The sequence below is a fragment of the Pipistrellus hanaki genome (assembly GCF_964339955.1).
Source record: "Pipistrellus hanaki genome assembly, chromosome: 8".
Taxonomy (NCBI): domain Eukaryota; kingdom Metazoa; phylum Chordata; class Mammalia; order Chiroptera; family Vespertilionidae; genus Pipistrellus; species Pipistrellus hanaki.
In genome coordinates, this window is record NC_140510.1 from 7290131 (window position 1) to 7304020 (window position 13890).

Genomic DNA, 13890 nt, shown 5'->3' on the forward strand with positions numbered 1-13890 from the left:
AGCCATAATAACTTTTCAGGAAGATCCTTTCTCTTGGTTTATTCAGAGTGCTAAGCACATGCCAGTTTCGACCATCTATCTCTCTAGTATACCATTGGTTGTTTTTTTGCCCCAGATTGTGAAGCACTACAAGTCAAAGTTGGGTTTTATTCATTTTGCAGTTCCCTGTATTAGCAAAATGCTTAATATGAGGTATCATGAATGGCTAAATAAATATTTGACCAAACTTTACTCTTTCAAATTTAAATATTTAAAACATCCTGGAGAGAGTATCCTGACTAAAGCCTATTAATTAGGAGATGTTAAATAATGTATGACAGAAGAACCTCCTAATTCTTGAAGCTTTCATTTCCACTCATGAGAAGTCTGCAGTGCTGCAGACCATCCATCTTCTCAGAGACCCAAGTAGATAGTATCTTCACCACATGGTGGCTTTACCACCTGGAACTGGTAGTTTCTTCAGTTGACATGATGAGAAAAATAGTGTAAAAGGACCATAAAGTCTATGCAATGCTTCCATTAAGAATGATATAGGACATGCCCTGGAGCCCTAAAAGATGGAATTAGGCACATGCACTAAACCACAATGGGGAGAGTGTCATGCAGGCATACCTTGTTTTATTGTGCTTCATAGTTGTTTTACTTTCTACATATAGCAGGCAAGGGTCTTCATCAGCAAAAAGATTTTGACTGGTTTTATTGCAATATTCATTGTGTTATGGTAGTCAGGAACCAAACCCACAAGATATTACTTTATCCTTTTATTCCTTTGTCCCAGTAAAAGAGAAGTGAATACACTTAGTCATTACCATTATTATGGATATAAAACAGGTGTGATTCTATTAATTTTGGATATGAAACACAGACAGATATCAGTAAAAGCAAAGAACTATATTACTTAGAATCTATTGTGGACTCTGTGAGAAAGCAAATGTCTTACACAATTGGGGAGACTGTTTTTGGATCCTGCAAAATAAAAGGACATCCAGATTTGCACGGGATAAAAAATGGAAGAAATATAGCTAATTCCTGTGGCAATGATTTATTGAGGTGACTTAACTCAGAGAAGAGGTAAATAAGAAACTATAACTTTTCCAAATTACTAATGCTATTTCATGAGTGACTATGTTGCATCATAAAGGACTAAGCATGGGCTATATGGAAAAGTTAATCATTTCTGTAAGTGTTGCATAATATATGAACCAGGGAATATTTAATATCTGTGTAGTGGTTTGTGAAGTTTTCTTACATGCACTGTAGTGACACGGAAAGAATAGTGATTAAGTCTTTTAGTTTCTAGACAAAGTTCTGTCAGAATATTATTAAATATTTTTATAGCTTATCCATGTACTCTGTACCTCAATCTATTAATCTGTAAAACGAAGAAAAATTGGACAAATGAGTTCTCAGATCTAACTTCAAAAGTTTATAAGTTTATAAAGTCTAATGGACTTTACACATAAGTATAAACACAGTCAGAATGCATCTCATCACAAACATATTATTAAATAGTTTTTATAGGTTATCCATGTACTCTGTACCTCAATCTGTTAATCAGATAGTAATTGATATTTAATTCCAAATACATAGCAAAGTCACTTCCTGGTGTCCCTGGAGCATTGCCTTTCACCTTCCTCCTCCTCTGTCTTGTCTCACTGTCTTTTTCTAGGTGTGCCTCTATCATCAAAAGAACAGTGGGCTGTGAACTAGTTTGTTAGTTCACATTAGTGCCTGATTGAAACTTTCTCCTTGATGCAATCAGAATAAATATAGGACATGTAAGTAGGCATAAATTGAAAGTGTGTAGCTGCATGAAATCCTGCCTGAATTTTGGGTCCTCCAGTGCTCTAGCCAATGAATGAAAAGGATCTTTCTTAGTCATGTTCTGATAATGCCAAATTGATTTATTCTATACAAGGCCATCTGAAAATCAATTGATAGTATATTTTTCTTATCTTCTAGTATCACAGAATAATTAAATTAATAAAGACAAGATATGACATCTTTATGTTGTCACAGTAATTTATAGAGGCTTTTCTATACATATATATATGTATTAGAGGCCCAGTGCATGAATTAGTGCATGGGTGAGGTTTGGCCAGCCTGGCCAAGGGGGAGGGGACATGGATGGTTGGTTGGTATGCCTGCTGGTCAAACTCCTGGTCAAGGGGACAATTTAAATATTAGCCTTTTATCATATAGGATATACACTGAGTGGCCAGATTATTATGCATTCAGAGATCATAATAATCTGGCCACTCAGTGTATATAATACACACCCTGGAAAAAAAGACAAAAACCCAAAAATACAAAGACACAGTTCACATTTTGTTGTCATCTAATGTACAAAATTGGTCTATGTGGCTTTGCATCATGAAAATTTAACAGTTGGAAGTGGAACTTGAGGTTTTTGAAGGCTAATGTATACCAAGATACAATAGTCAGTGATATAATAGGACCTAAATGTCCAGGTTGGTGTCAAGGGCAAAGTGACACATGCTTCAGAGTGCATGGAGTGACCATCTAGTCTTCCTTTGTTCTTGCCAGACATCTTAATTTGAGCTTGTATAACAAAAGATAGAAGAAATGGGTTGACTTAGAAAACATTTATTTCTCACATTTCTAAAGGATGAGAAGTTCAAGATCAAGCTGGCAGCCAATTTGGTTGCTGGTGAGAACCAAATTGGCTGCCAGCTTGATTTTGGTATGCAGATGGCCTCTTTTTTTTTTATCATGTGCTCACAAACCCTATCTTTTCTTATATGACTTCTAATCTTATCATAGGGGTTTAACCCTCAGGTAATTTCTTCCTAAAGGCTGTACCTTCTAATAGGATTACATTGAGGGCTAGCTTTCAACATATAGATTGGGAAGAGAGCACAATATTTAGTCTGTAGCATCATGATTATGCATAAAAATGCTCTGTTCTGTATCAAATAAGACATGGACTCAAGGTACTAATCTACAGGACTATCTTAGTGGCTTTCAACTTTTATGCTCTAAGTATTTCCAACCATATTTCTTATTTATTTATTTTTACTTCTCTTTTTGGTTCTCTGAATAGTTGATTTTTTTAACCTTGTCTTCTGATTCAATCCTCAGCTTCCCCTTATATGCTGTGTATTCCTTCCAATGCGTTCTTTATTCGTGCTATGTCATTCTTTATTTCCATTTTCATAGATATTATATTGTTTCTCATGCTGTTGAGCATCTTTACCATCCTTACTCAGAACTCTTTATCTGATAAATGTCTTATCTCCATTTCATTTATCACTTCTTCTGGAGAATTCTCCTGTTATTTCATTTAGGTGTTGTTTCTTTTTTTCCTCATTCTGGCTGCCTATTTGGGTTTATAACTCTGTATTAGGTAGATCTGCTATGCCTCTCAATATCTAGTGCAAATGCTGCTTCTTACTAATTAGATCAGGCAAAGACTCAAAGCTCCAGAGATTGCCTCTGCCTACAGACTGATAGAATTCCATCTTGAATAGCTCTCAGGAAATTGTTCACAGGTGTGGCTAGAGGTTTTTGCAATATGATGGGGTGATTGCTTCTGCCTGGAGGCTAATTGTTATACTCAGTTTCTTAATGGGCCTCAGAAACTCTGCACTGTGGGCCAAGGTGTTTTCCAGTATGATGGGTCAACTGTATTCCCCCCAGTCTCTATGTGGTCTCCACTTTCCACCTTCAGTTATCAGGATTCTCTCTAGCATGTTTTCATTTGATTATTCAGAAAGTTTTTCTGTATTTCAGTGTTAACTCCAGTTTAGTCATGGGAGCATGTCCATGCAGCATCCACCTACTCCACAGCCATTTTTAATCCTGAGGTCCCCAACTTGCACCAAGCCTGGCAGAATGGTCACACAGAAACCAGTGGCTCTGCAGGGGCAGTGGATGGGACTACCCTGCAGCACTAGCAGCCTTTGCAGCAGCTCCAGCAATGCACCTGACTCTACATTTTACTTCTTTATGGATTTATTGTTCTGCTGCTCAGAACTTACCATGTTCAGACACTGTTCATAACTTGGAAAAAGCTAGTCAATGTTTAACTTTTTAAAAACGTTGTAGAAGACAGTGTCATGTTATAGATTGAGAAATAGCTTTGTGAAAAAAACAAGAACCCTAAGATATTGATATATGCCTTTGTGAAAAAAACAAGAGCCCTAAGGTATTGAGTATTGATATATGCATATATATATATATATATATATATATATATATATATATATATATAGTATTGTATTAGAGTGTAAATGTTGTGAGCTGCACCCATCTGCTAATTTTACAGTTAATATCAGGATGTGTTGTTTCAGTTTTAGTGTGATTGCGTCCAGTATTCAGGTGAATAGCAATTGGCTCAGGACAACCATATCATTTCTAACAACAGGCTTTACAGTATGCACACAACCCATTATGGGCCATGAAATGTAAGGTGAGTCTGCTGATGGGCTCCTGGGAATGGATTTTACTTCATAATAAAAAGTGAGAACAATAATAACAAAAAGAACTATATGAAGACAAAAGTTGACTTATCCATCACTTTTCCCAGGAAGGGAAGTGTGGATTGGAGCATGGGTAGTCCCAGGGGTTAGAAGGACAAAAATATGGTGAGAATAGCCAACAGGGTTAAGATAAGGCTGTTACTTTTGCCTCAAGCTCTAATGTGGCTCTGCACAGCACTGTTACAGATCTGTCCTTATTTAATATGTGGATATTTTATTCATCATGAATTTCCTTGTTAATTTTTATTGTAAAAATACATATTGCATGAGAAAAATGTAGGAACAGTACCTGGGAACACCCTTCTATCATACAAAGCTGTTAAAAGAGCACATTAGACAGAGATTGGCAGCAGCTGCATTGTAGACATAAGACAACCAACCTAGAAACAAACAGCAGATGACTCTGATGGTTGAGCAGAAAGATGGGGGAACCTAGGTACCTAAGTCATTGCTCAGTTGTTCAGCCATTCCAAAGAAGGCCAAATTTAAAACTTCTGCTAAATGCACACACAGGACTTAAAGTGATAACTAGATTATTGCTTATTTTATTAAGCAGACCCATATTAATGCCTCAACCATTCCAGTTATATCCTGCTTCCTCAGGCTTACAGTGATATGGATAGTCATACTCTGCCCTAGGGCCTATGGCCTTTAAAATGAAGAGGTAATTCAATCTAATTCTAACAGTGTTTTTTTGGGAGATGGGAAGGAGAGAAGGGAAAAGAAGAACTCTATGACTAGAATAGACTCCTTTTCTGAGACACAGGACCACTTCTATTTTTCTTCTCTGGTAAGTAATTACTCAAATTCAATGGATAGCCTGTGCTATATTTAAGTCACAAATCAACACTTATCCAAAGTTACCATACCCACAAGGTGATTTTTCAAAAACATATCTTTATCTTATTATTAATCTAGGTAATATCAATTAATTTCTAACGCAGATAGTGTTATAATAGTAACATGTTCCATCTGGAACAACCAGATGGACAGCTAGAATTAAAGTCATGCAGATGAAAATTATGAGCCTTAGGAAGAAAAAAAAAATCCTGAAAATTTTTACTTGTTTTTAAGTGACAGCATAGCCACTCATTAATAATAATAATATCTGTGTGTGTTTTTTTTCAATATATAAATATTATAGTGGGGAAACCCAGTTCTATTGCTGAATGTGTACTAATATTTAGTGTTTTAAAAGTTAATGTGTTCCATTAGAATAATATCAATATATTTTAGAGGTATCAGATATTATTTTAAGTTTAAAGGTCTAAATATCTATGAAATTTGAGTGGTGTAGATAAATTAAATATCAACATTTAAAATGTTGATATCTAATTTAGGAGTGTAGATACTACATTAATTTAGGGTATATATATATCAATTGTACATTTAGAATTATGGATAACTATGATTTGAAGGAGGTATAAATAACTATATACTTTAAATTTGAGATAAAAGTATCTTTATAAGTTTAGGAAAGATTACTGTCACTATAGATGAGTGAAAGAATTTATTTAAGTGCTAAAATGTATGTATATATATATACATATATATATATATATTAAGATACATATGTATCTACATAACCTTATGAATTATATATATGTGCATTTAAATTAGATGTGTAAATATATACGTGTGTGTGTGTGTGTGTTAGAGTGTAGATGTTTATGTAATTCCTATTTTATTCCTGCAATTTATGAACCAGCATCTTTGAGCACTGAAAATCAACATAGTAGTTCTTTTTATCATTTAATTGTACTAGGAGCCCTGAGAAACCAGACTTTTTTTGTGGGAAATATACTAATTATAATTTCTTAGAAACTAAGAAAGATTATCTTCCAGCACAGACTCAATTTAGGGATAGATGTGGTCTGTTACTATGGACATTGTAATTCAAGGTTTCTAGGTTTAAGTCTTTTTTTATGCATCATATTATGCATGTAACCATCATCTTATGTATTTAACTTGCTTTTCTAATTAATAAAATGAAAATAATTGGTTAATGATAAGGATGAAAAAGCATGCCAGATGAGAATTAATGAATTTTGTCATGTATAGATTTTCCCACACACCCTTACATTGATTGGAGTTAACGCATTCCTGGTGGAGTCCATGATTCTCTGGTTTCTCTTGTGAGAGTTACATATATGTTTTGAAGATGGAGAGACACCTAGGAGTTACCGTGGACAGATAATAGAGAATCACCAATAAGGAAGAACAAACAAAATCCCTTCAATTTTCAGAATGCAGGAAGCTAACATGGTAAAAAGAGTGGGCCAAGATTAGAACCAGGAAGCATTCCTATGATAAGTTCAAAAATTTATGTTGCAAATGGTGTCCCTGAGTGTTAGTTTTCTCTACTACAAGGTTATAATACATATTACACTAACTTACTTAACGCTACTAGAATATATAAGAAACTTGAATAAATCAATATCACCACATGAGAAGGCACTGTAATCCAGAGGTTGGGTGGGTTGGTTTTAAAGTGGGCTTAAGGGAAGAGAGCACAAGCACAGATGTGGCTACACTGCAAATGATAAACTTCTATATACATCAGTTATTTTTCACTTTTACAACAATAATTCATATTAGATATTACTCATTTACCCATTTTGTAAATGGCTAAGAGTCAGAGAGATCATAAAAAAAAAAAAAGTCCTTGCCATCAATCTAATGCCAATAGAAGTTCCCAGTCTGGAGTTCAGTAAAAATTAGATATTTTATTCAAATGAAGAATTTGCAACCTGGAGAAAAACAGCTTTCCATTAAAAAAGATGGTTGACTCCCCTGAGACAAAAGGGAGGGGCTTGCTTATATAGAAAAAGTGGCCACCCTGGTCCTTGATTGATCTCTTTTTATGTGTATAGGAATTCAAATTTGCAAGTTTGATTTTTCTACTTAACACTGCCCTGAATGGTTACAGATGTGCCTCCTGATGGTTGGCACATCTGTAACCATTCAGGGCAGTGTTAAGTAGAAAAATCAAAGAATTGAATGACGACATAGCTGCACAGCTTCCATTGAATGAGGCAGATCTCAACCCATTGGTCAATATATGATCTTTATAAGGGTCAGCTCAGAAGGCAGGAACTCATTGCATGAAGTTTATCAGCTCAGTCAGTGGCTTTCACCTGAAATGCAGTATGCATCAGAGACAGGCTCTAAACAAGGGCTGCTAAACTCTGATTATGAACTTGGGCTAAGTTAACAACAGAAGTCTTTCTTGACAGGTCTATCCCATCTTGGGGTCAACAAGATTAAGTAACCAATTCTAACTTACATGCTACTGCATTGAAAAAGCAAAAGGGTAAAATTAGCCAGTCTGCCTTCAATTCCTATGTTTTCTGTATATTATTTCAAAATCTGCTCAACCATGTGCTTGACCCATGAAAACCCTTTCAATGTTTTCCTGAATACATGGCCTTTTCTTTTCCTTGCTGTTTGGGACCAACTTATGACAAATGGGTTAAACTTTCACAAAGATGCCTTCTCATGTGATTTCTTCTTGTTTACCAGGCATACAGCTTGAAGAATTCAGAAGACTTGTAGCTCTCAGACTCATAATATCAAACAGGACCCTGGGGCCTAGTAAAGCAAGATCTGAATTTCCTTTCATCCTGTGCACTTCTCTGTCTTTTTATTGCCTATAGAATATCATCTTGTCAAGTTTCAAACATCTCTCATAAAGCAAATCCTAACTTCTGCTATTGGTTAGGGGACATTATAAAATCCATCATGGAGGTATGTCAGTATTACAATGGCATAGAAATGAGTAATCCTTTTTTCCCATCAATTTACTTAATTAATTTACACAAAGTTTAATATTGCTTAATTATTATTAAACTATTTTCTTTCTTTTCCATTTCCAATTTTAATTTGAGCTTTTTGTCTTTCTCAGATTTTTCAAATGAATTATTTCTTTTGTATTGAATAATTTAGGCAGGCAATATTGTGCAAGTATAAGGTGTATACATGTTACTTTGATATATTTATATGTGATAAATATCACTTGGAATTTTATAATATATCTTTTGCTCCCTATTTTCCCCCTTCCTTCCCTTCACTCTATCCTCCAAATGGCTTTAAGTGTGATATTTTTGAGAAGAAAATGTATACATTCTTCAGGCAATTTTTTTAACACCTTGTGTTTCCTACAAAATTAAATTAATAATAGCACAGGGGGCCTGGAGAGTATTTTGTTAAGTGAAATAAGCCAGTCAGAAAAAAGCAAATATCTCATTATATCACTCATATGTGGTATCTAATGAACAAAATAAAATGATGAACAAAGTAGATCCAGAGATATAGAAGGTGAGTATGTGGGAAGAGGTCATCAAAGAACTTGTATGCTCAAAGAGGTTAAGATGGTGGGGTAGGTAAACACCTACACTCACTGCCTCCCACAACCATATCAAAATTACAGCTAAAATACAGAACAATCATCATTCAGCAGCACCTGAAAGCTGGCAGAATGGAAATCTTACAACTAGAGAAGTAAAAAGGAAGCACAATGAGACTGGTAAGAAGGGTGGAGGAGCGAAATGGGCTGGTCCGACTCCCATGTATGCCACTTTAAAAAAAAAATATACACACACACACACACACACACACACACACGTGTGTGTGTGTGTGTGTGTGTGTGTGTATAATTGACTTTTTACAGAGAGAAAGAGAGAGGGATAGAGAGTTAGAAACATTGATGAGAGAGAAACATTGATCAGCTGTCTCCTGCACACCCCCTTCTGGGGATGTGCCCGCAACCAAGGTATATGCCCTTGACCTGAATCAAACCTGGACCCTTCAGACTGCAGGCCAATGCTCTATTCACTGAGTTAAACTGGTTTTGGCCACTTTTTGATTGAGAGTGAGATGATCTCTGCACAGGCCTGTGAGGAACATGGACTCTGCCTGACACCAGCCCCCCAGCCCAGGCTCTCAGAGCTGAGAAAAGAAATACTTATAACAACAGGCTATAAAAACTAGCAGGAATTGGGGCTCAGTGACACAAAGTTGCTGGACATCCAGGTGTTCTTTTTAAAGGACCACCACATGAACTAAACTTATAAGGTCCCACTTCTTCTGAGCTCCAATGCCAGGACAAGGCTCTGGGGGACCCAGACACGTTCATGGAGGAACTATATCATCTGGCATTGGGGCAGGAACTTGGGGCAGCTTTCTCTCAGACAGGGGTTCTCACAGGGGTTAGTGTTCCTGTGCTGGGACCTCCTTAGTCACAGGGCTGACTGGCAACCATATCAGCTTGCTCCACCATGGTGATTCTCTGAGACCCCTCCACATACAATTTGCAGCTGCATCCAACCTGTTTGCAGTGGCTTTTGCAATAAGCTGCAGTTGAGTCATTGTGCCCCAATCCTATCAATAAAAAGCCCAAGTACTAGCATTAGCCTGCATCTGGGCCTCGCCTGGGCATCTCCAAGCCCAATACAAATAGTTCCTGCAGGGTGGCTCCAGCAGTGGCTGACTTTGTACCTCCATGGAGGCCCCAGAACCAGTGCATTTGGTGGACAATCTCAGACCATAGTAGGTTACAACTCTACACATCCATAAGTGACACACTCAAGGTGTAAACTCAGTGAGCAAAGCATCACTGAAACAAGTATTGCATAGCAGCTGTCCTATTGTAGTCACAGGTGTCCCATTGGTCCTACCAGCCAATTGGTCTGAAGGTCAATTCCTCTCAGTGACACCAACACCAAATCAAAGCTCAACTACAAAATGTGTACACATTCCACACAGGGTGACTGAGGAGGCTGAGCCACTGGGCCCTACAGGACACCTACTGCACAAGACCACTCTATCAATCTCAGGATACAAAGCAGCTCTACCTGATACACAGAAACAAGCACAGGGAAACAGCCAAAATACGGAGACAAAGACATGTCACAAATGAAAGAAATGGGTGCAAGCAAACTTTTGGATACAGAGTTCAAAACCATAGTTATAATGATCACCATGATACTTTTAAGGATCTTAGTGAGAATGTCAAAGACATGAAAAAGGACAGTCAGATGCCAAAACCAGTTTGGCTCAGTGGATAGAGCATCGGCCTGTGGACTGAAAGGTCCCATGTTTGATTCCGGTCAAGGGCATGTACCTTGGTTGCACACATCTTCAGTAGGGGGTGTGCAAGAGGCAGCTGATCGATGTCTCTCTCTCATGGATGTTTCTAACTCTCTATCTCTCTCTGTTCCTCTCTGTAAAAAACCAATATATATATATATATATATATATATATATATATATATATATATATATATATATATATATATATAGGAAAGTCAGAAATTAAGCATATACCTAACTGAAAAAAGAAGAAGAATTTACAGGGATTCAACAGTAAAGGATTCTGAGAATCAAATAAACTATTAGGAATATGAGGAAGCAAAACACCAATTCAGAAAACCCCTTCCCCCCTAAAAAAAAAAAAAGAAGAAAAAAAATGAAGATAGTGTAAGGAGCCTCTGGGACAACTTCATGCATAACAACATTCACATTATGGGGGTGTCAGAAGGAGATGAGAGAAAGCAATATATTGAAAACCTATTTGAAGAAATAATGACAGAAAACTTTGTCTACTTGGTGAAATAAATAATCTTACAAGTCCAGGAAGTGCAGAGAGTCCTAAATAAGAGGAACCCAAAGAGGCCTGCACTAAGACTCATCACAATTAAAATGCCAAGGGCTTAAGACAGAGATAATCTTAAATGAAACAAGATGAAAGCATTTAGTTACCTACAAGGGAGCACCCATAGGACTGTCAGCTGATTTCTCAACAAAAACTTTGCAGACCAGAAGGGAATGGCATGGCAAGAAATATTCAAAGTGATGAATAGTGAGGACTTAACAAACAAGATTACTCTACCCATCAACACTCTCATTTATAATTGAAAGTCAGATGAAGAGCTTCACAAACAAGAAAAAGCTAAAGGAGTTCATCACCACAAAAATCAGTATTATATGAAATGTTAAGGGTATTCTTTAAGAAAAGGAAAAAGAAAAATGATAAGAAGAGAGAAAAAGTATGAACAATAAAATAGCAACAAATACATATCTACAATTGAATCTAAAAATTAAAATAAACAAATAGGAAATCTAATATACAAAATAAATTGGTGAATAAAATGGAATCAGAGACATGGAAGCATGGAACAGACTGATTTATCTCAGAGGGAAGGAGGAAGGAGTGCACTGGGAAAAGATTAAACAAAGATCTTACAGACAGTAGGTTGGTCATGGCCTGGCATGGGTTGGGAACTGGGTGGAGAGGGGCGATGGGAGAGAAAAGGGAGACACATGTAATACTCTCAACAATAAGGTGTTTTTTTTTAATAATTAAAAAACAAACAAATACTGTATGCCTATATGCATAACACATAGACACAGACAATAGGGTGGTGAAAGCCTGGGACCAGGGTGGTCTAGAAGAGGTTAATGGGGGTGAGGGGGAAGATGGGGCACATGTAATACTTCCAACAATAAAGATTTTAAAATAATAATAAAATTAATATTATATGTAACCTTTATGAAGCTTTCCTGATGAGCTTCTTTCCGGTCTCCAAAACACATTGTACTCCATGCTAGCTGTATTTGATAAATCCATGTTCTCCCAGGGGTCCTTGTTTTTTTCACACCACTAAGCCCCTGAATTTGACATTCTTTTTTTTTTCTCTCTCTCCGGGTGAATCATTATTGCACATGGCTTCCTATAACTGTAATACTCATAGTAATACTTGCCAACACGCAACTTCAGGATTAAGTCTCTTAACTCTGTCTGTGGGGATCTCTTAGTTCTCCCTATAGCTCATGGGATTAATTTGTGAACCCAGGGATAAACATATTAATTAAAAACTATGGAGAAAATACCATGTAAATTTCTACATATTTTGCAAAATGCTGTTTTGGTTATACACCAAACTAATCTATTTGTGTGTGTCCTTCCAATTCTCCTAACACAACATCAAAATGGTTTAACTTTATTTTACTGTGATATTTGGGGCAATATTACACTCATTCTCAATTAATTATTTGAACTCTTCAAAGACATGGTTATAATATTCAAAAGGTTAAAATTATACCAGCACTATACCAATGCCAATACAAAGCACAATATTTGTCCTGAAAAATCAAAGGCAGGTCATTCATATTCACAATTACAATGCATTTAAGTCATGTACTTAAATTGCTTTATTCAGATAGTTTTGTACATTTTTTGAGAGAAAACCACTTATAGGGACTACTGTGATATACCATATCATTTTGATACAAAAACAGAATATTCTTAACTTTTATTTGTTTTTATATTAGCTGCTGGATGTATTTTAAATTTTTTTTTTTTTACAAACTTCTCATTTATCACAAACATGTTTTTGCTTCTTAGAAGGTGGTTTCCTGGAACATAAGACTTTCAGTAGTAAAATTGAGACAGCCTCAGACCATCTATAGTACTTGGTCATCTTACATGTCTATCAATGATTCCAAAACCTGATAAATACAGTGAAAAAATTATAGACTATGAAACTCCAAGTCCATAAACATAGAAATTCATAATTAATTAATTTTAATTCTATTTGACCATTTTAAAATGTGATACTATATTATGACTGATTAGGGTACAAACTCGGATACAATGTTGTTTCCACATACAAATATAAATTAATAGATTTTAGCATATTAAAAATTAATAGAATAATAATTTACCCTTTAACACAAAAATAATTTAGAATTTAGAATTCTGGTCCTTTCAACAAGAAAGTGCTGGAGAAGCTGATAAACACCTGACTTCTCTTGCATCCATCAGATAATAGAAGTTGCAGGGAAAATCACCTACAGCAATTTTAAACTGCAAAAGTGTTGAGAGGTATGCAGCATCTAAGATTTTCTTACAAGGAGCAGAAGCTACAAGAGGCATAAACCAATAGCAACTGTCAAATACTTATTGATTGATGGAAACTGTGTACTGACTTAAAAATGAAAAACTCCTAGGGGCTGCAGTCTTAGGGGATCTCACACTTCAGTGATGTTGTTCATCCAGGAATACACCAGGGTCTCATGATAAGAATGTGAAAATCATCCTTTCATGGCCGTGGCAAGAAAGGGGAAAGGTAGGCAACTTATTACACAACTAAACTCTTCTCTCTAAGAGACCAGCCTCTAGGCTAAAGCAATTCTCAAGAGAACAAATCTGAAACTTTACTCTACCTAGGGAAAGAAAGTACATTGAAAGTTTTTGCTGCCCTCTCATCCCTATTGGAAAGAAGAGAGAGAGAGAGAGAGAGAGAGAGAGAGAGAGAGAGAGAGAGAGAGAGAGAGAGAGAGAGAGAACAGAACTTTTAGAAACTAGATTTAGAATATTAAGAATGCT